The 20,359-nt window shown below is 36.1% G+C and overlaps 1 pseudogene; it reads left to right on the top strand.

Annotated features, from left to right (window-relative positions):
* The first annotated feature begins 9,109 nt into the window (after nt 1–9,109).
* Nucleotides 9,110–10,159, top strand: LOC131413326 (putative olfactory receptor 2B8; annotated as a pseudogene).
* The last annotated feature ends 10,200 nt before the right edge of the window (nt 10,160–20,359 follow it).

Raw genomic sequence — 20,359 nt, 5'->3', positions numbered from 1 at the left:
ATGGTTTCTGCTTGCATGGCATATCTTTTTCCATCAATTTACTTTCAACCTGTGTCTTTATATTGAATGTGCATCTCATATAAGCAGCATATATTTGGGTTTTCTTTCTTAACCTATTCTGACAAGTTCTGCCTTTTAATTGGAATGGTGATCCATGAATTTTATTGTCGTTTTTGATATGATAGATACTACATCTATTGTGATATTTTTTCTGTTTTTGTTTCTTCTGTTCCTCCTCTCCTGTGACGACTTCTTGCCAGAAAACACAGAGCCAGAAAAAAGTGAAAAAATACCTTAAATGCGCTAAAAGAAAAAAATTATCAACCAAAAATTCTATAGCCAGCAAAAATGTCCTTCAAGTATGAAGGTAAAAAACAATATATTCAAATAAAAGAAAATTAAAAGAATTTGTAACCAAAAGACTTGCACTATAAGAAATGGCAAAGGAAGTCCTTCAGGCTGAAGGCAGATGATACCAAATGGAAACTCAGATTCTCAGAAAAGATGAAGAGCATCAGAAATGGCAAATATCTGCCTAATGCAAAAGGCTATCTCTTTTTTTTTTTTGGCCCATTTTCTGTTACTTAATAAACATAAAGCTGTTTAAAACAGCACGTGTGTGGATGGTGCCTCCCAGTAACAAGACAGGAGATGGGCAAACTCCTATCTGGGTCCTGAAATCCCCCTAGTTGTATGAGTAAATATACTCCCCCCCAGTGAATTTATGATGTTTAAATGAGAGGCTATCTGTAAAGTGCTTAAAAAAGCCCTTCACTCATAGAATCCCTTCATGAATGATGCTTGTTTTTATTTTAATAGTAATACTTACATATTTTTTTAACTTTGGGTTTTCTTTTATTCACTCATTCATTCACTTGAATTTTTATTTAATGTTTTATATTATGAAATATGTTAAAGATATACAGATATGTTAAAGATATATTATGAAATATGTTAAAATGCTCTATCATGAAGTAAATATCTATGTAAGTACCATAGGTCAAGAAATAGAATATTACCTCATGCCAGAAGCTCCTTAGTACTCTCTTCGAGCCCCCACCCTTCCCTACTTCCCAAAGGTAACTATTATACCTACTGGTGTGGTCATTTCTTCCTGTTTCTTTTATTTTTTTTTAATTTTTGTTTATTGCAGTAACTGGTTTATAATACTGTATTATTTCAGTATTACAGGTGTACATCATTATACTTCTATTTCTGCATGGATTATATCATGTTCTCGTGTTCACCACCCAAATACTAATTACAATCCATCACCACACAAATGTGCCTAATTATTCCTTTTGCTCTCCTCCCTTCCACCTCTGGTAACCAACATTCCAATCTCTGTCTCTATGTGTTTGTTTGTGGTTGTTATTATCCACTACTTAATGAGTGAGATCATATGGTATTTGACCTTCTCCCTCTGACTTATTTCACTTTGCATAATATCCTCAACGTCCATCCATGTTGTCACAAAGGGCTGGATTTCATCGTTTCTTATGGCTGAGTAGTATTCCATTGTGTATATATACCACAGCTTCTTTATCCATTCGTCCCTTGATGGGCACTTAGGTTGCTTCCAAGTCTTGGCTATTGTGAATAACGCTGCAATGAAAACAGGGGTGCATGTATCTTTATGCATTGGTGTTTTCGAGTTCTTTGGATAAATACTCAGCAGTGGAATAGCTGGATCATATGGTAGTTCTATCGTTGATTTTTTGAGGAATCTCCATACTGTTTTCCATAGAGGCTACACAAGTTTGCACTCCCACCAGCAGTGTATGAGAGTTCCCTTCTCTCCACATCCTCTCGAACACTTGTTGTTTCCTGTCTTGTTAATTATAGCCATTCTGATGGGCATGAGGTGATATCTCATTGTAGTTTTGATTTGCATTTCCCTGATAGTTAATGATGTTCAACAGCTTTTCATGTGCCTGTTGGCTATCTGTATATCTTCTTTGGAGAAATGTCTGTTCAGGTCTTTTGCCCATTTTTTAATTGGGTTGGTAGTTTTTTTGTTGTTGAGATGCATGCGGTCTTTGTATATTTTGGAGATTAACCCTTATCAGATGTATGGTTTACAAATATCTTCTCCCAATTGTTAGTTTGTCTTTTCATTTTGTTGATGGTTTCCTTTGCTGTGCAGAAGCTTTTTAGTTTGATGTAGTCCCATTTGTTTATTTTTTCTATTGTTTCTCTTGTCCTGTCAGACATGGTGCTTGAAAATATGTTACTAAGACCAATGTCGAAGAGCGTACTGCCTATGCTTTCTTCTAGAAGTTTCAGTTCTTACCTTCATGTCTTTAATCCATTTTGAGTTAATTTTTGTGTATGGTGTAAGGTAATGGTCTCCTTTCATTTTTTTGCCTGTGGCTGTCCAGTTTTCCCAACACCATTTGTTGAAGAGACTTTCTTTTCTCCATTGATGGTTCTTGGCTCCTTTGTCGAAGATTAGCTGTCCATAGATGTGTGGGTTTATTTCTGGGCTTTCGATTCTATTCCATTGATCTGTGTGTCTGTTTTTGTGCCAGTACCATGCTGTTTTGGTTACTATAGCTTTGTAGTATATTTTGAAATCAGGGAGTGTGATACCTCCAGCTTTGCTCTTTGTTCTTAGGATTCCTTTAGCTATTTGCGATCTTTTGTTGTTCCAAATAAATTTTAGGATTCTTTGTTCTATTTCTGTGAAAAATGTTGTTGGAACTTTGATAGGGATTGCATTGAATCTAGAGATTGCTTTAGGATGTATGGACATCTTAACTATGTTAATTCTTCCAATCCAGGAGCACGGAATATCTTTCCATTTCTTGGTGTCTTCTTCAATTTCTTTCATCAATGTTTTATAGTTTTCAGTGTACAGATGTTTCACCTCTTTTGTTAAGTTTATTCCTAGGTATTTTATTCTTTTTGTTGCAATTGTAAATGGGATTGTATTCTTAATTTCTCTTTCTGCTACTTTGTTGTTAGTGTATAGAAATGCAACTGATTTTTCTATGCTGATTTTGTATCCTGCAACTTCACCATATCCGTTTATTACTTCTAAAAGTATTTTGGTGGATTCTATAGGGTTTTCTATATTTAGAATCATGTCATCAGCAAATAGTGAGAGGTTCACTTCTTCTTTTGCAATTTGGATCCCTTTTATTTCTTTTTCTTCCCTGATTGCTCTGGCTAGGACTTCCAGTACTACGTTAAATAGGAGTGGTGAGAGTGGGCATCCTTGTCTGGTCCTGTTCTTAGAGGGATAGCTTTCAGTTTTTCACCATTGAGGAGGATATTAGCTATGGGTTTGTCATATATGGCCTTTATTATGTTGAGATACTTTCCTTCTATACCCATTTTCTTCAGAGTTTTTATCATAAATGGATGCTGTATCTTGTCAAATGCTTTCTTTGCATCTGTCGAGATGATCATGTGATTTTTATTCTTCATTTTATTAATGTGGTGTATTACATTGACTGATTTGTGAACGTTGAACCATCCCTGCATACCTGTAATAAATCCCACTTGATCATGGTGCGTAATCTTTATAATGTATTGTTGTATGCAATTTGCTAATATTTTGTTGAGGATTTTTGCATTGATGTTCATCAGTGATATTGGCCTGTAATTTTCTTTTTCTGTGTCATGCTTGTCTGGTTTTGGTATCAGGGTAATGTTTGCTTTGTAGAATGAGTTAGGGAGCTTCCCCCCCGCCTCAATTTTTTGGAAGAGTTTGAGAAGGATATGTATTAAGTCATCTTTGAATGTTTGGTAGAGTTCACCAGGGAAGCCATCTGGTCCTGGACTTTTATTTTTGGGGAGGTTTTTCATTACTGTTTTGATCTTGTTACTGGTTATTGGTCTATTCACATTCTCTATTTCTTCTTGATCCATTTTGGGAAGGTTGTATGATTCTAAGAATTTATCCATTTCTTCCAGATTGTTGAATTTGTTGGCATATAGCTTTTCATAGTATTCTCTTATAATCTTTTGTATTTCTGATGTGTCTGTTGTAATTTCTCCTCTTTCATTTCTGATTTTACTTATTTGAGCCTTCTCTCTTTTCTTGTTGATGAGTCTAGCTAAAAGTTTGTCAATTTTGTTTATATTTTCAAAGAACCAGCTCTTGGTTTTATTAATTTTTATTATAGTTTTTTCAGTTTTATTTATTTCTTTATATTATTTATTTAGTTTTATTTATTTCTGCTCTGATTTTTATTATTTCCCTTCTTCTACTGATTTTGGGTTTGTTTGTTCTTCTTTTTCCAGTTCCTTTAAGTGCACTGTTAGATTGTTTATTTGAGATTTTTCTTGTTTGTTGAGATAGGCCTGTATTGCTATAAACATCCCTCTTTGAACTGCTTTTGCTGTATCCCATAAATTCTGGCATGTCGTATTTTCATTTTCATTTGTCTCCAGGTATTTATTTTATTTCTCCTTTGATTTATTCATTGACCCAATCGTTGTTTAGTAGCTTTTTATTTAATATCCACATATTTGTGGCTTTTCTGAACTTCTTCCTATAGTTGATTTCTAGTGTCATACCATTGGGGTCAGAAAAGATGCTTGGTATTATTTCAATATTCTTAAATTTATGGAGACTTGTTTTGTGGCCTAATATGTGATCAATCCTGGAGAATGTTCCATGTGCATTTGAAAAGAACGTGTATTCTTTGGATTTTGGATGGAACGTTCTGTATTTATTTACTAGGTCCATCTGTTCCAGTGTGTCATTTAAGGCCAATGTTTCCTTATTGATCTTCTGTTTGGATGATCTATCCGTTGGTGTAGTGGAGTGTTAAACTCCCCTACTATTATTGTGTTATTGTCTATTTCTCTTTTTACATCTGTTAATAATTGCTTTATATATTTAGGTGCTCCTACTTTGGGTGCATAGATATTTACAAGTGTAATATCCTCTTGTTGGATCGTTCCCTTGTTCATTATCTAATACCCTTCTTTGTATCTTGTTACAGTTTTTGTTTTAAGTCTATTTTGTGTGATATGAGTATTGCTACTCCAGCTTTCTTTTCATTGCCACTTGCGTGAAGTGTCTTTTTCCATCCCTTCACTTTCAGTTTGTGAGTGTCTTTAGGTCTGAAGTGTGTCTCTTGTATGCAGCATATATATGGGTCTTGTTTTTTTATCCAATCAGCCACCCTATGCCTTTTAATTGGAGCACTTAGTCCATTCACATTTAAAGTAGCTATTGATAAGTATGTTCTTACTGCCATTTTTAAATGTTTTTTTTTTTTCTCAGTGTTTTAGTAGTCCTTCTCTTTTCCTTTCTTCTTCTCTTGCTCTCTTCCCCTGTGGTTTGATCGCTCTCTTTAGTATTATGTTTGGATTCCTTTCTCTTAGTTTTTTGTGTATTTATTATAGGTTTCTGGTTTGTGATTACCATGGGATCCATATACAGAATTGATGGTCTCTTTAGTTTGACCTCTGTCTGAAAGCTCTACTCCCCTCCTCCCACATTTTATGTTTTTGATATCATATCTCACCTCTTTTTTGTGCATTTGTATCCATTACCCTCTTATCACGGAAATAGATAATTTTTCCTATTTGTGGTCTTCTCTTTTCCCCTTAAATAAGTCCCTTTAGCATTTCTTATAGTACTGGTTTCTTGGTGACAAACTCTTTTAGTTTTTGCTTGCCTGGGAAAGTTTTTCTCTCTCTTTCCATTTTGAATGACAACCTTGATGGGTATAGTATTCTTGGCTGTAAAGTTTTTCCTTTTAGCACTTTAAATATATTGTGCCACTCTCTTCTAGCCTGTAAGGTTTCTGCTGAGAAGTCAGCTGATAGCCTTATGGGGTTTCCTTTGTATGCAACTTGTATTTCTCTTGCCACTTATAGGATTCTCTCTTTATCTTTAATTCTGCACATTTTAATTATGATGTGTCTTGGTGTGGGCCTCTTTGGGTTTATCTTGTTTGGTGCTCTCTGTGCTTCCTGTACCTGGATGTCTGTTTCCTTCCTTAGGTTAGGGAATTTTTCAGGTATTATTTCTTCAAGTAGATTCTCTGCCCTTTTCTCTCACTCTTTTCCTTCTGGGACACCTATAACATGGATATTAGTGCGCTTGATGTTGTCCCAGAGTTCCCTTAGACTGTCCTCACTCTTTTTAATTCTTTTTTCTTTTACTCGTTCAGCTTGGTTGAGTTCTTCTAGTCTTTCGTCCAGCTCGGACATCCATTCTTCTGTATCCTCTACTCTACTTTTGGGTCCCTCTAGTGAATTTTTCATTTCCAGTATTGTATTCTTCCTTTCTGATTGATTCTTTCTTATATCTTCCATTTCTTTGTTGACATTGTAACTGAGTTCATCCATTGTTCTCCCAAGATCAGTGAGCATCCTTAACACTCTTTGAACTCTCTGTCAGGTAGGTTGCTCATTTCTGTTTCACGTAGTTCCTTTTCTGGAGTTTTGTCCTGTTCCCTTACTTGGAATATATTCCTTTGCCTCCTCATTTTGCCTATTTGTCTGTGCTTGTGTCTATGTATTAGGTAGGTCAGCTACTTCTCCTGCTCTTGGATAGGTGACCTTATATAAGTGATGCCTTATGAGGTCTGCAGTGTGCTTCCCTCAGTTCTGAATGTTCCAGGAGTGACCCCTATGTGGGCTACATGAGTCCTTCTGTTGTAGCGTGTTTGCTCTCCTTGTAGTTGCCCAGGGAGGCTGAACTATGCTCCTGGCCAGCTGTTGTAATGCTCAGTTGCTTGTAGTTTTTGTGGGTCCTTCAGTCTCTTTATCAGATGTGGGTAGCCCCAGCACAGTTGGATGCAAGTTCTAGTAGCACATTTGTGTTACACTATTTCTTTTAAGTGACTATGCCCCCAGTGTGACAGGTTGTTAGGTTCAGGGGCTGACAATTGCTATAAGCCTCCAGACTTTAGGTCTCTAGACAGCTCTCTGAGGATTGCAGCTGTGTGGGGCTGGCCTCTGGAATGGGAGCACCCTATTGTTTCAGACTTTGGAAGGTGGAGCAAACACCCTATGTGGGTCTTTGAGAAGCACAAGTCTTCTGCAGCTGACAAGCCCTGCCGCCCACAGGTCCACACACACAATCAACACAGTCCTGCCCTGTGTGCATGCCCCTACCTCCTGACGTGGACCTAGTCTCTCCACGGCGGGAGCCCCACACACTCCACCAGTGCCCCACACTCTCCACCTGCTCCTTGTGCACACCCTACCCCACTGCAGTGAACCCAGTCACCAGGCTGCAGAGAATGCAGTAACCAATCTGTGCAGGCCCACAAGTTTCCTGAGGGCTTGTTGTTGGGTGGGGCCAGCCCCTAGGGTGGGCTGCCTGCCCTGGCTGACCTGGATTAAATCAGTGCTCTAGTGGGTGGGGCAGACCCAGAGCTAGCAGGCCCCAGGGAGAACTCCAATGGCATCTTCCAGCTTCTGAGTCAGCACACCCTCACCAGGCCACAACAATGGCCGATGCCAATGTCCCAGTCCCTAGAGAGGTCTGACCTCTCACTAAGATTCACTCAGAGCCTATCAGGTGGGTCTCTTATCTCCAAAGGGCTGTGCACCTTTCTTTCTGGTGATTTTAGGTTGCTTTCTGAAATGGGTGAATTTGTGCGTGGACCCTTTAAGAGCCGGTTTTAATTTCTTTGTGAGCTAGCTTTTCTGGGGGTATTCCCCAATGTTTTAGTAGCATGCAAAGTCAGATATTATGCCACTCATGTCGATTGTGCTGGGTCCAAAAAAATGCCTACAGCAAGGGTGCTCCCGGCTCAGGGTCCTGCTCCTCCAGCGAGGGCTGCATACCTTTGGGTTGCTCCCGGCTGCTGTGAAGTGTGCAGCTTGTGAAGGTGGTGTTTTTTTCTCTTCAGAAGGGCATTTCTGCCTCTTTCACCTCAGTTAGGATTGTTGTTTGTTGCAGGAGTTCCTCTTATGCAGTTTTCAGTTCTCTGTCAGGGGTAATTTTTCCATGAGTAGTTGTAAATTGGCTGTGTCCACAGGAGGAGGTGAGTTCAGAGTCTGCTTATGCAGCCATCTTGATTTCTATTCAGTAATACTTATATTTAATGATGCATTGCATGTAGTTCAAAGTTTGAATAAATGTTCTCACTTGAATTATATATTTGTTTTACACATAAGAAGGATGAAGTATTCAGATAGTGTGTGTATACATATATATGTGTGAACATATCCAGTACTCACATCAGAGAATTTCTGTAATATTCTTCATAGCTCTTTTCACTTTGTTACATAAAATCCATTGTGTAGTCATATTTTCCGGAAAACAGAAGATCACATTATACTGAAGTTTTATTACATGAAAGCCTATCTTGAGATTTTTTTTATACTTGATGTGTGGCTAAATGATGAATGTAGTGAGACCAACCATAGAAACTGCAAACTATTTTTAGATGGTATCAATTGATATATATATGTTGAAACAAATATAAATGTGTCTTTGATATAGCAAAATAAGTGAAAATTTGTGTGCTACTATTCTCAGCTATGTCAACTCTTACAAATTATTCCTTGGCTAAATATCATAATAAATCAATTCCATGAGTGTACTGCCTACGGCACTTGGAGTTTTACTCATATTAACTTAATTACAAGAAGCAGAAAGGATAAATACAGCAAGCAGAAAGAAGAATTTACCTTCTTTAACTGGTAGTGCCTTTCAAATGTGGTCTTTTTCATCTGCTATAATAGAAATGCCTCAAAAAACAGCAAGAAAATGAATTGAATTGAAGTGAATGAAGTTAGAACACATGAGTAAATTAGAGATTTAATGATGCTCCAGTAAAGTTTCAGTTTCTATCAATCTTAGATCCAACAGTTTCTTTTTGTAACATATATTCTAATACCTCTTTACCATCTTTACTTGTATAATCTCTACTTAATAAACTATGAGTTTACTAAGTGAAAGTCATGAATTGAAACATGCTTGTTAAAATAGATTGATTGATAGTTGTTAATGGTCACTTTTCTTGCTGAGGTAATAAAAGGAAATATATTAATGATTTTGGTTCAGCATCCCCTATCCAGTTCCTAGGTTGCATGCAGGTACGTGAACTAGGATAAGTTCTCTGCATAAGCTAATCAGGCTCCCAAAATTCTCTCTGTGCTCTTCCATGCAAGTAGTGTCACAAGAATGAGAAGATTCAATAACACCTTTCATCACCTCAAGGCTTTGCTCTGGTGGGCTTCTCTGAATGGCCCAGATTAGAAATAGTTCTTTTTGTGGTCATCTTCATCTTCTATATGATGACCCTCTGTGGGAATTCAGCCATCATTAGCTTGTCATGCCTTGATCCCAGACTCCACACCTCCATGTATTTCTTTCTGGCTCATCTCTCTTTTTTGGACCTCTGCTATACCAACTTCATTGTGCCCCAGATGCTGGTAAATGTAGGAAGCCACCAGAGAGACATCAGCTTCATAGGATGCATAGCTCAACTTTTTATCTTCCTTGGTTTAGAATCCACTGAATGTGTACTGCTCTCAGTAATGGCCTTTGATCACTATGTAGGTATCTGCCAACCTCTGCATTACACAGTTATCATGCATTTTCTACTATGCCATCAACTGGCAGCAGTGTGTTGGGTAAGAGGTTTCAGCAACTCCTTGGTGCAAACAGTGTTGACTTTCTTGTTACCTCGTTGTGGTCAATATCAGATGGAGAATTTCTTAAGTATCTGCCATGCTTCAATTATCAGGTGTTGATACATGGATCGATGAAGTGGAGATTTATGCAGTCACGGTGGTCATAAAAGTTATCCCATTTGGATTGATTCTATTCTCTTACATCAACATTGTCAGAGCTCTAGTAAGGATCCAATCTTCTGAGGGTCGCAAGAAGGCTTTCAACACATGTGGGTCTCATCTACTAGTGGTCATTATGTTCTATGGCTGAGCCATCAGTAGTTATTTATATATGGCACCCAAGAGCAACTCAGCCAAATTGAAGGGAAAGCTTCTTGCACTCTTCTATGGGCTTATAACTCCAATGCTCCACCCTCTCATCTACACATTGAGAAACAAGGATGTTAAGGGAGCAGTAAGAAGCTACTGGGGAGAGAACAAGAGCAAAGGTGGAACATGGCTTAGGAGAATGCAGTACTCTTACAAGTCAAATTCCACATCCCAGAATGCCTATTGCCAACTGCCAGCATTCCTCTCACTCCCAAATTACAATGGCTGATTGTTACTATTATTACCTACGTATTTCACAGGAAGTAAAATATTGATTATTCTCCCCCTGAAATAAGGAAACAGAGCTCTAAAAACACGTAATGAACATTCATAGATTTAGTAAAGTAATTACTTTACTTTTTTTGCTAAGTTGTCTTTTCTAATGAAGTTTTAAAATTAATAATGAAATATAATTTCTTATCATGTGGCACATTAAAACTGACGATTAAAGGAATAATCTTGAAACTTGTGTAAAAAGCAGAAAGATGACTGCTTAAAATGTCTAAATTATGTTGCAAAATTAGCAGAATGCACTTATAAATAATCAAGAAGAAACTTCATTTCCTCCTTTGATAGCCTTTTTTAAATGTTGTCGGGAAAGCTGTTGTATATCTAACCTAATTGTAACCAATATGAGGATGGGACATCCTCAGGGAGCGAAGTGCATGCTGTGGTCATCTACACTGTTCTGGAGAAAAGGAATATGCAGATAGAAAGCTCTGTTCAATACCTCTGCCTATTTGTTCACTTATCCAATCCTTCTAACAGCGTCTTTTATTATATTTCTTTATCTCTGCACATCGTTTTTTTTTATTTATTTTTTATTTATTTATTTTTTTTGAGGAAGATTTGCCCTGTGTTAACATCTATTGCCAAATTTCCTCTTTTTCTTTTTTTTTCCCCAAAGCACCAGTACATAGTTGTGTATCATAGGTGTAGAGTTATAGATCTTCTATTTGGGAGTCCGCCACGACATGACTTGATGAGTGATGGGTAGGTCCATGCCCAAGATCCGAACAAGTGAACCCTGGGCTGCCGAAGCAGAGAGCGGGAACTTAATGGCTCTGCTACCGGACCGGCCCCCTGCCCATCATTCTTGTGAAGTTTTTACTTGTGGCTAATATAGGAAGAAGTTTTACATTTTTAAAGTAACAATCTTTGATCTAAAAACAGCTTGTTGTCCAATCAGTATGTATTTTGTTCTTGGTGCTCAATCATCTTTATCAGCATTATAATAGCTATTCTCAGCAGACCAAATGGAAAAATGGAAATTTTTCTTCAAATGGAAAAGCAAGAAATCCTATAGTTTCTGTACACAGGGTAGATATCTCCAATACCATGTTTTACAGATTTTACATTTTATGTAGTGGCTGCTTGATGAAAGAGCTACCTCTAAGCAAAAGTATCTGGGCTTGATAGAATTAAGAACCTCTTCCATGTACTGTGAAAATAGCCAAATATCTGAAAGATATTGCTTGTTCCTACAAGGAGTACGTCTCATTATATTTTAATCACTTCTTTTCTTACCTTGTGCAAATTATGGTGTTCACATTGGGAACAGAGGAGAAAAAAGTGAATTTACAGAAGAGTGAATGAATTTGAGTGAATTTACAGAAGAAAAATATGAAAAAGCATCCACTCTCAAAGACTGTAATGCAATAAGTCATTTTATTAATGGTAACATACCCTTGCCCTTTCCAGAAATGTTTGAGCAATGGGTATATCGTTCATTTGTCCCAAAGAGTATGGAGAATGAGCTGGCTGAAGATGTGATAAAATGTCTATCATCTTTTTGTTCTCAAACATTTTATTTTTTTGAGAGCAGCTTTAGGTTCACAACAAAATTAAGAGTAACATTCAGAGATATCTCATATAGCCCCTGCCCCTACACACACATAGCTTCCCTCACTATCAACCCCCACACCTGAGTGGTACATTTGTTATAACGATGAACCTACAGCGACATGTCATTATCACTCAAAGTCCATGGTTTACATTAGGGTTCACTTCTGGTGTTATACATTCTATGGGTTTAGATAATTTTTTTTTAATTTGTTTATTTATTTTCCCCCCAAAGCCTCAGTAGATAGTTCTATGTCATAGCTGCACATCCTTCTAGTTGCTGTATGTGGGACGCGGCCTCAGCATGGTCGGAGAAGCAGTGCATCGGTGCGCGCCGGGATCCGAACCCAGGCCGCCAGTAACGGAGCGCACGCACTTAACCACTAAGCCACAGGGGCCGGCCCATAGATAAATTTTTAATGACATGTATTCACCATTGTAGTGTCATAAAGAGTCTTTTCACTGCCCTAGATATCCTCTGTGCACAGCCTATTTTTTCTTCCATTCACCCTGGCACTCTGGCAAACACTGATGTTTTTAGTCTCCCTAGTTTTGCCTTTTGTGGAATGTCATATAGTTGGAATCATACAGTATGTGGTCTTTTCAGATTGGCTCCTTTCACTAAGTAATATGATTTTAAGTTTCCTCCATTTGTTTCCATGGCTTGATAGCTCATTTCTTTTTAGCACTGAATAATATCCCATTGTCTGGAGTATATTACATTTTATTTAACCATTCACCTACTGAAAGACATTTTGGTTGCTTTCAAGTTTGGCAATTATAAATAAAGCTGTTAGATACATCTGTGTGCAGGTTTTTGTGTGATCATAGGTTTTCAACCCCTTTGAGTAAATACCAAGGAGCAAAATTGCTGGATTTTATGGTAAGAGTATGTTTAGCTTTGTAAGATACCACCAAACTGTCTTCCAAAGTGGATGTACCATTTTGCATTCCCATCAACAATGAATGAGAATTCCTGTTGCTCCTCACCCTTGCCAGCATTTGGTGTTGTCAGTGTTCTGAACTTTTGCCATTCTAATAGGTGTGTAGTGGTATTTCATTGCTGCTTTCATTTGTATTTCCCTGATGAAATATGACGTGGAGCATCTTTTCATATGCTTATTTGCCATCTGTATATCATTGGTGAAGTATCTGTTGTGGTCTTTGGTCCATTTGTTAATCAGGTTGTTTGTTTTCTTATTTTTCAGTTTTCATAGTTATTTGCATATTTTACATAACAATCCTTTATCAGATATGTCTTTTGTAAATAATTTCTCTCAGTCTGTGGCTTGTCTTTCCATTCTCTTGATCTATCATCTTTTAAGTAATATATACACAATTGATTCTTCCTTCTCTATGCCAAACCTCACATATTTTGCTACTATAAAAATATAAATGTCCTTGTTTTTTCTTATATTTATGTCTGTTTGTGTGTGCATATATTTCAGAAGGATATACAGGAGTTGAAAAATTAGGTTTCAAATATCTCAAACATCATAGTCCCAACTCCTCTTTAAGGTAATTTTGTTATCCATCTTTCATCAAACGTTTCCATATTTTCAGTGTTTGTGGTTTGGTGTAAGGTGTAAGGAGTAGATTTTGTGATTAACTCTAGGCTTGTCAAATATACTGATCTTTTCTGGATTCCATTTTTATTGAAATAAAAGAAAATTGATGTTCAAGTGAAAGTTATTATGTATCATTTGACTCAGTCAGTCAGCTAAGTTGTTTGGCAGACAGAGTTAAAGAGAAAAATTAATGGGTTCAATCCCTAATGCAGTCTAGATATTCATTGCATACAGAAATGGGAGGGCTATTGAACAGTGTCTATTCTGATTATTGGGCATCTATTTTGATTTTGTATTGTACAAGAGATACAAGATGCTAAGTATCTCAAATATCCTTGCGTGTATGGTCCAGCATTTTTTGGCTTCATTTTTTTATCACATATGCTAACTATAACCCCAGGCAATTTACATTAAAATTGTTCGTTCTTTAACTTTGTTATTTTTTGTTAGACACAAGAGATCATCTTCTCTTGTAGGAGTTTTAGAGCTACCCTTTAGCAGATAAGGAAGTTCCCTTTTCTTCTTAGTATGCCAAGTGTGTTTTTCTGTTAACATGAATGGAGGGTGCATTTTATCAAAGGTTTTTCTGCATCTACTGAAATGATCACACGATTTTCCCTTTATTTTGTGAATAGACTATATTACATCAATTACCTTTTTAACGTTAAAACAACTTTGAATTCCCAGGACATAAACAACTTGGTCATAATTGCTAGACTTCAAATGCTAATAGTTAACTTAGAATTTTGCATTATGTTCATGAGAGAGACAGCCTTGTAATTTTCCCCTCTTGAACAAAGTTGGAGGACTGGGAATACTTGATATCAAGATTTATTATGAAGAGACAACAATTAAAACAGTGTCTTATGGGTACAAGCATAGACAAGGAGAATAATGAAACACAATAGAGAATCTAGAAACAGACCCACATGAATCTGCACATTAGATTTATAACAAACTTGGCAGTGAAGATAAGAGGGGAAACTGCAATATTTTAATAAAATAAATAGTGCTTTATCAACTGGATAGCCATATAAATAAATATTGACACCTTTCTCTCAAAAATTATTTCCCTGTAGATAGTAAATATTATAAATGTGAATGGCAAAACATTAAATCATCTGGAAAATAACACTAAATGTTATGTTCTTGATCTTGGGGTTGCCAAAGGTTTTTTTTTTTTTTAATTCATAAAGAGTACTAAGTATAAAAGAAGTGATTAAAGTACTTATTGTGATTAATTGGACTTCATTAATATTAGAAATTTCTGTTAATCACAAGATACTGTTAAGAAAGTGAAAAGGTACAACACAGAGTGGGAGAAGATTTTTATAATATTATAACTTCAAAATCTAGATCAGAATATGTAAAGAATATCTAGAAATCAAGAAGAAAAAAAACAGACAAGCAAATAGAAAAATGTCCTGAAATCTTGAGCAAGTGCTTCACAAAAAATGACACTTAAATGACCAATCAATATGCAAAAAGATGCTCAACTATATTAGCCATCACGGAAATGCAAATTAAACCCACAATTTAATACCATGCTATGCTTACCAGAATACCTAAACTAAAACAGACTGATAATTCCAAGTGTTGGCAAGAATTTGAGCAGATGAAATTCTCATACATGGCTGCTGGGAGTTTAAATTGGTTCATCCATTTTGGAAATTGCTACACTTTGTACCTACTCTTATTACCCAGGAATTCTATTGCTAGATATACTCATCAAAACAGCTAAAATAAAATGTTCATACAAACGGTATTAATAATAAAACCCAATAAAAATTACCAAATATTCATCAGTAGTGAAACAGATCAATAAATTTGAGTATATTCATAATACAGAACACTATACAGTATTGAAGCACGTTACTTCTACATGCAATGTCCTAGATGAATCTCACAAACAGGTTAAATGAAAAGATTATGTACTGCATGATTCAGTCTATGAAAATTTCAGAAACAGGTAAAACACATTTTATTTTTAGAGATCTGGATGGTTATTACCTTTGGGGAGTGAAGTGGAGATAGTGAATGGAATGGGCATGAGGGCGCTCTGGAGATTGGGTAATGTACTAGTTTTTCACCTGGGAAGTGGTTGCATGTGTTTTTGTTTTCACTTTGTGATAATTCAATAAAGTTTAGTGTTTTCTTCTTCATGTATATTATACTTTATAAAAATGTTTAAAAATTCATGTCAAATGAGATAAGCTGATAGCATATTGGTACGTAATATTTAATATCTAACTCAACGAGAAAGTCCTGTGAGTGACTATAAATCAATAAATTAACACTGAGTCTTACTCTGTGAATTTTCAGAGTTGTAGTTTTGTTATTGTAATGAATCTTTCACTATATAAACAGAGACAATTTTCAATTTCCCTTGCTGATGTAAAAGAGGAATAGCCCATGATCATTCCAATACTGGCTGATCAGAAAATAACTGTTTTTTTTTTTATTTTGAGAAATTACATGCTTGTCTCCTACAGTAAATAAACATTTCTATCTTGGAATTTTACTGAAATTCATCATTAAATTAGTTTATATTTCCTGAACTGGTTCCCACTTATCAGTGAGGAAAGTAATAAGGGAGTAAGATAATTTCTTGAATATTCTTCACAACCATGCTTTCGCTGACTATACTTTAAGCATTGAAAGTTAAAATCTACATTTTATGATTATTCGTATTCCCCATCACCTAGCAGAATAATCAGTTGTTTAAAATTGCTTGGAGACTTGTGAACCAATGGGTAGGTCATTTAGACTTGATTTTAGTTTATTGGTCCTAATGTTTGGTATGTCATTCTCAAAACATACAGGCTGAGATAAAGGCGTTAGGACTAGTATTTATTGATAAGAGCCCAGACTGTAATTATATAATCCTTTTTTCAAACGCTGGTTCTTCAGCTCATTAGTGTAACCATAGGTTTACTAACTTTCCTCATGTATCAAATGGGAATAACAGAAGTCATGGACCAAAATAAATTTTATAGCATGTAGTCAATTTAATTAAATGATAGCTTTACAAGTATTATTGTTATAATTATTCATACGGTCAACTTATTGAGTGCTCATAAAATGTTATAAATAATGCTGACATATTTATTAATTCTCCAATAAGGTTAAATAAAAACTCCCTAAACAAAAACTGTCTCTTGCCTTTTTGTTCTCTCTCTGTCCCTCTCCATATGTCTCTGTGTATGCCTATATGTAACCAAATGATGGATCAGACCTCTACCAAGTCAGCTTTACTTTTCAAGTGAACCAGCATGGACAGAAGACAACGTTGTACAATTCTATCCAGACTACAAATTTCAGAGGAAAAGCAAGGACTTAAGAACTTCCCAGCACCTCTCATTACTTATATATCTCTTTTTCACTTGTTTCTTATATTAATCATGGTTCAGGCAAGATTAATAGAGTAAAATAATCCATTCTATGTATTTTTAGAAGGAATTAGACATTTACAGAACTATTGAAATTGCTGGAGGCGATAAACCTGGGAAATTACTACTGGCTTTCAGCACTGGTCCTGAAAGCCTGAGATTATATCTTGTCCTCAATAGTGAGCACCTAAAGGAAACAGCTCCTGACTTGACCCCTCCTTTGAAATCTGAGATGAGTGATTGCAAGTTGTGGCAAAAACTCAAGGATGTATCTGTTGTCATTGTTGGAAAAAAAGAGGCACCACATCACTTCCACCTTCCAAATATCTCTCAAATGCATCTCCGTGAGCTGCATCCAGAACCTTGGAGCCATGAGCATCTGGAAAATGTAGTTCTCTGGCTCTCAAAAAGTGCTAGTTTTTGTAGTTTATTATTATTCCTCATTATTATCAGTCCAGTTTATCAATATTTCCTTATTCCAATTCATCAATATTTTCTTCTGTCATGCTTTTGGTGTCCTATATTCAAATTCCTTGTCTATTTGTCTACAATCAGGTCTTGAAGATTACCCCTATCTTTTCTTCAAAAACTTTTACAGCTTTAAGTCTTATATGTAATACATTTTAAGTAAATTTTTGGGTATGGTATAAGGTAAAGATCTCATTCATCTTTATTTGTCTGGGATAATCCAAGTGTTGAATAGACTATTACTTCCCTATTGAATAATCTTGAAATATTTGTCAATTAATTATAAATGTTCATTTCTGGACTCTAAATTCTGTTCCCTTGATCTATAAGTCTAATCTTAAGACAGTATTGCATTGTCTTTTTGTGTGTGTGTGTGAAGAAGATCAGCCCTGACCTAACATCCATACCAATCTTCCTCTTTTTGCTGAGGAAGACTGGCCCTGGGCTAACATCCATGCCTATCTTCCCCCACTTTATGTGGGACGCTGCCACAGCATGGCCTGACGAGCGGTGCATTGGTGCACGCCTGGGATGCGAACCTGGGCCACCAGCAGCACAGCCTGGGCACTTAACCACTACGCCCTGGGGCCGGCCCCTGCATTGTCTTAATTGCTATAACTTTGTAGATAAGTTTAGAAATCAGGAAGTGCAACTCCCTTAACTTATTTTTTCTTAAATTGTCTATTATGGGTTTCTGTAGCTTTTAGATGAATTATCAGCTGTTGGATGTCAATTCATGATAATGGCTAACGTTTGCACACTTTGGTATCAGACAGAAGTAGAGGGCAACCAGGTATGAGGACTGTCTCAAATACTTAAAAAAAAACTTAGTACATTAGTAAATGCAAATCTAATTAGGAAATTATGTCTCAAGAATTATTTTGATCAACTCTAGTTAACGAAGTAGACTTTTGTGTGTGTGTGTGTGTGTGTGTGTGTGTGAGGAAGCTTGGCCATGAGCTAACATCCGTTGCCAATCTTCCTCTTTTTGCTGAGGAAGATCGGCCCTGAGCTAACATCTGTGCCCATCCTCCTCTATTTTGTATTTTGGAAGCCACAGCATGGCTTGATGAGTGGTGTGTCAGTCCACGCCCGGGATCTGAACCTGTGATCGCTGGGCCACTGAAGTGGAGCCCACAAACTTAACCACCATGCCACCAGACTGGCCCCCAAGTAGACTTTTTTATATCATTAATTATTTTATTTGTTATTTGAGCCATTGTAAGAAATAAATTAAAAGTCAAACATTTTATTTTGAAACTTTTAGTCAGGTTGGAAATCCTTATACAAATTAGTGAAATTCAGTTTCTTAGATTCCTTTTGATATGTTATTATGCTGGGTTTTAATAAGAGCTGACAAACAAGGAGTGTTGTTTGAAGTACTTGGAAAGGCTAGTTAACAAATGTAACAGTTGGATGGATTATCAGTGAAGAATAAAATCAAAAATTTTACCTGAGAGAAAAAAGAGAAGGAGGAAATAAAAACAAATCTAAATCCAAGGTGGAGATTCGTTGTAGTGGGCAAGGATGTTGAGCCAAAGGGTTTGAGAGGAAGCTACATATACCCAACTTCAAAAGTCATTTTCATGATCCATAGAATCTTGAGAGGAAGTTGTATTCTTCCAGAATTCACCTGCTTTGGAAGGCCTGTCAGTGAGTGTCAAAGTCAGGTTTCCATTGGGATTAGATATTCAAGTTGTAAGATTCCAAATGTGTTTACACTGGGAATCATGTGTCCTAAGAGCCACATTTGTGACTAGTATTACCTGAAATAATCCTTCCACTGTGTTTTCTAGGCTGACGTTTTTGTTAAATATTTTAGTGAGTTTAGCTTTTCAGTTCTATACCATGTAGAGACACATCAGGCGATATCCTCTTTGGAACTGTCACTTGCATCTATTTGTGTATATTACTTTGTATATACTGTTAGTTATTTGACAATATCTGGCAAGATCAGAATGACTGAGCTGGAATCTGTCAGAAGAGAAGTCAGGACAAATCTCATGGGTCAGTAACAGTTTCATATAGTGAGATTTTATGAGGATTTAAAGGTACGTTCACATCATTGTAGTCATTTTGGCTGGGGTAAAACCACAGGCCAGAGAAGGTAAAGGTCTCTTAAAAACAGACAATTTGATTTTAACATACTATTAGCTCATTTCATCTTCTTAGAGCTTTGGGAATATAGTTTCTTTTTAATAAAGCTACTTTTCCTTTAATATGTTTAAAATATTTTGCTTAGAAACTGTGTTTTATTTACAGGGAGCATTGAAATTTTTCTTAAAACAGACAAAAATCCACAAGCTTAGAAACAAATGAAATTTATTTTTAAATGTTTAAATGGTCCTCGAGGTGGAATTTGAACTTTGGTCTAGCTTTATCATTTTTCAGCTTGTGATAATCACAGATAAAGTAAGATTTGGTAATTCGTTGTCTCACGTAGGTGAAAGAAAATCCCATCAATGTTTTTAAAAATTTGAGCAAATTTGACTTGACCTCGTCATTGGGAGTATTCTTTGCTGTTGTTTCATGAGCAAAAACTCCGGAAGTGGTTTGGAGCAGTTCCAGGCTATATGTGACAGTTTTGAGATAGCACTAAGTTTTTCATTTTGGGGGGTAAGTTTCTTGTATTTGAATAAGTTCTTTCTATTTGAAATCAGATTAAACACTGTCTTTATAAGATTAGTATAAGTAAAGCCATTAAGACCACTTGTTTATATAACAGTGTATTTATTTTAGCATAGGCTATAATTTTGATAAGTGAGTTTTTTCTTTGGAAGTTACCTTGTTACCAAGAAGCAGTCACTGCTTTGTTTTCAAAATTTTAATCAAGACCTCTGATTCATAGTTCATACATAATTCATAGCATGTAGAAATCATGAACAAAACCTAGTGTGTATATATATATATATATATATATCAATATAGATGTTCACTTTTAAATCTCTAGCAAAGTAGCACACACCTATCAGAGCGATTTTCATGCAATGAAGTACTAGTGACACAAAATATTAGAAGTTACAGCATGGTTGTAAAATATATGCTTTAATTATTAGAATTGTCATCAGGTTTGAACATTAGTCAAATTAACGCATGGCATGTTTAGAGTTTGAAAAGCTTTTAGATGGTCATGATATTTCTCTTTATTATGTAAGAAGCAGA

Source organism: Diceros bicornis, chromosome 14 (genome assembly GCF_020826845.1).
Source record: "Diceros bicornis minor isolate mBicDic1 chromosome 14, mDicBic1.mat.cur, whole genome shotgun sequence".
Taxonomy (NCBI): Eukaryota; Metazoa; Chordata; class Mammalia; order Perissodactyla; family Rhinocerotidae; genus Diceros; species Diceros bicornis.
Note: the sequence above shows the minus strand (reverse complement) of the source record. Positions and strands in the feature narration are given on the sequence as shown.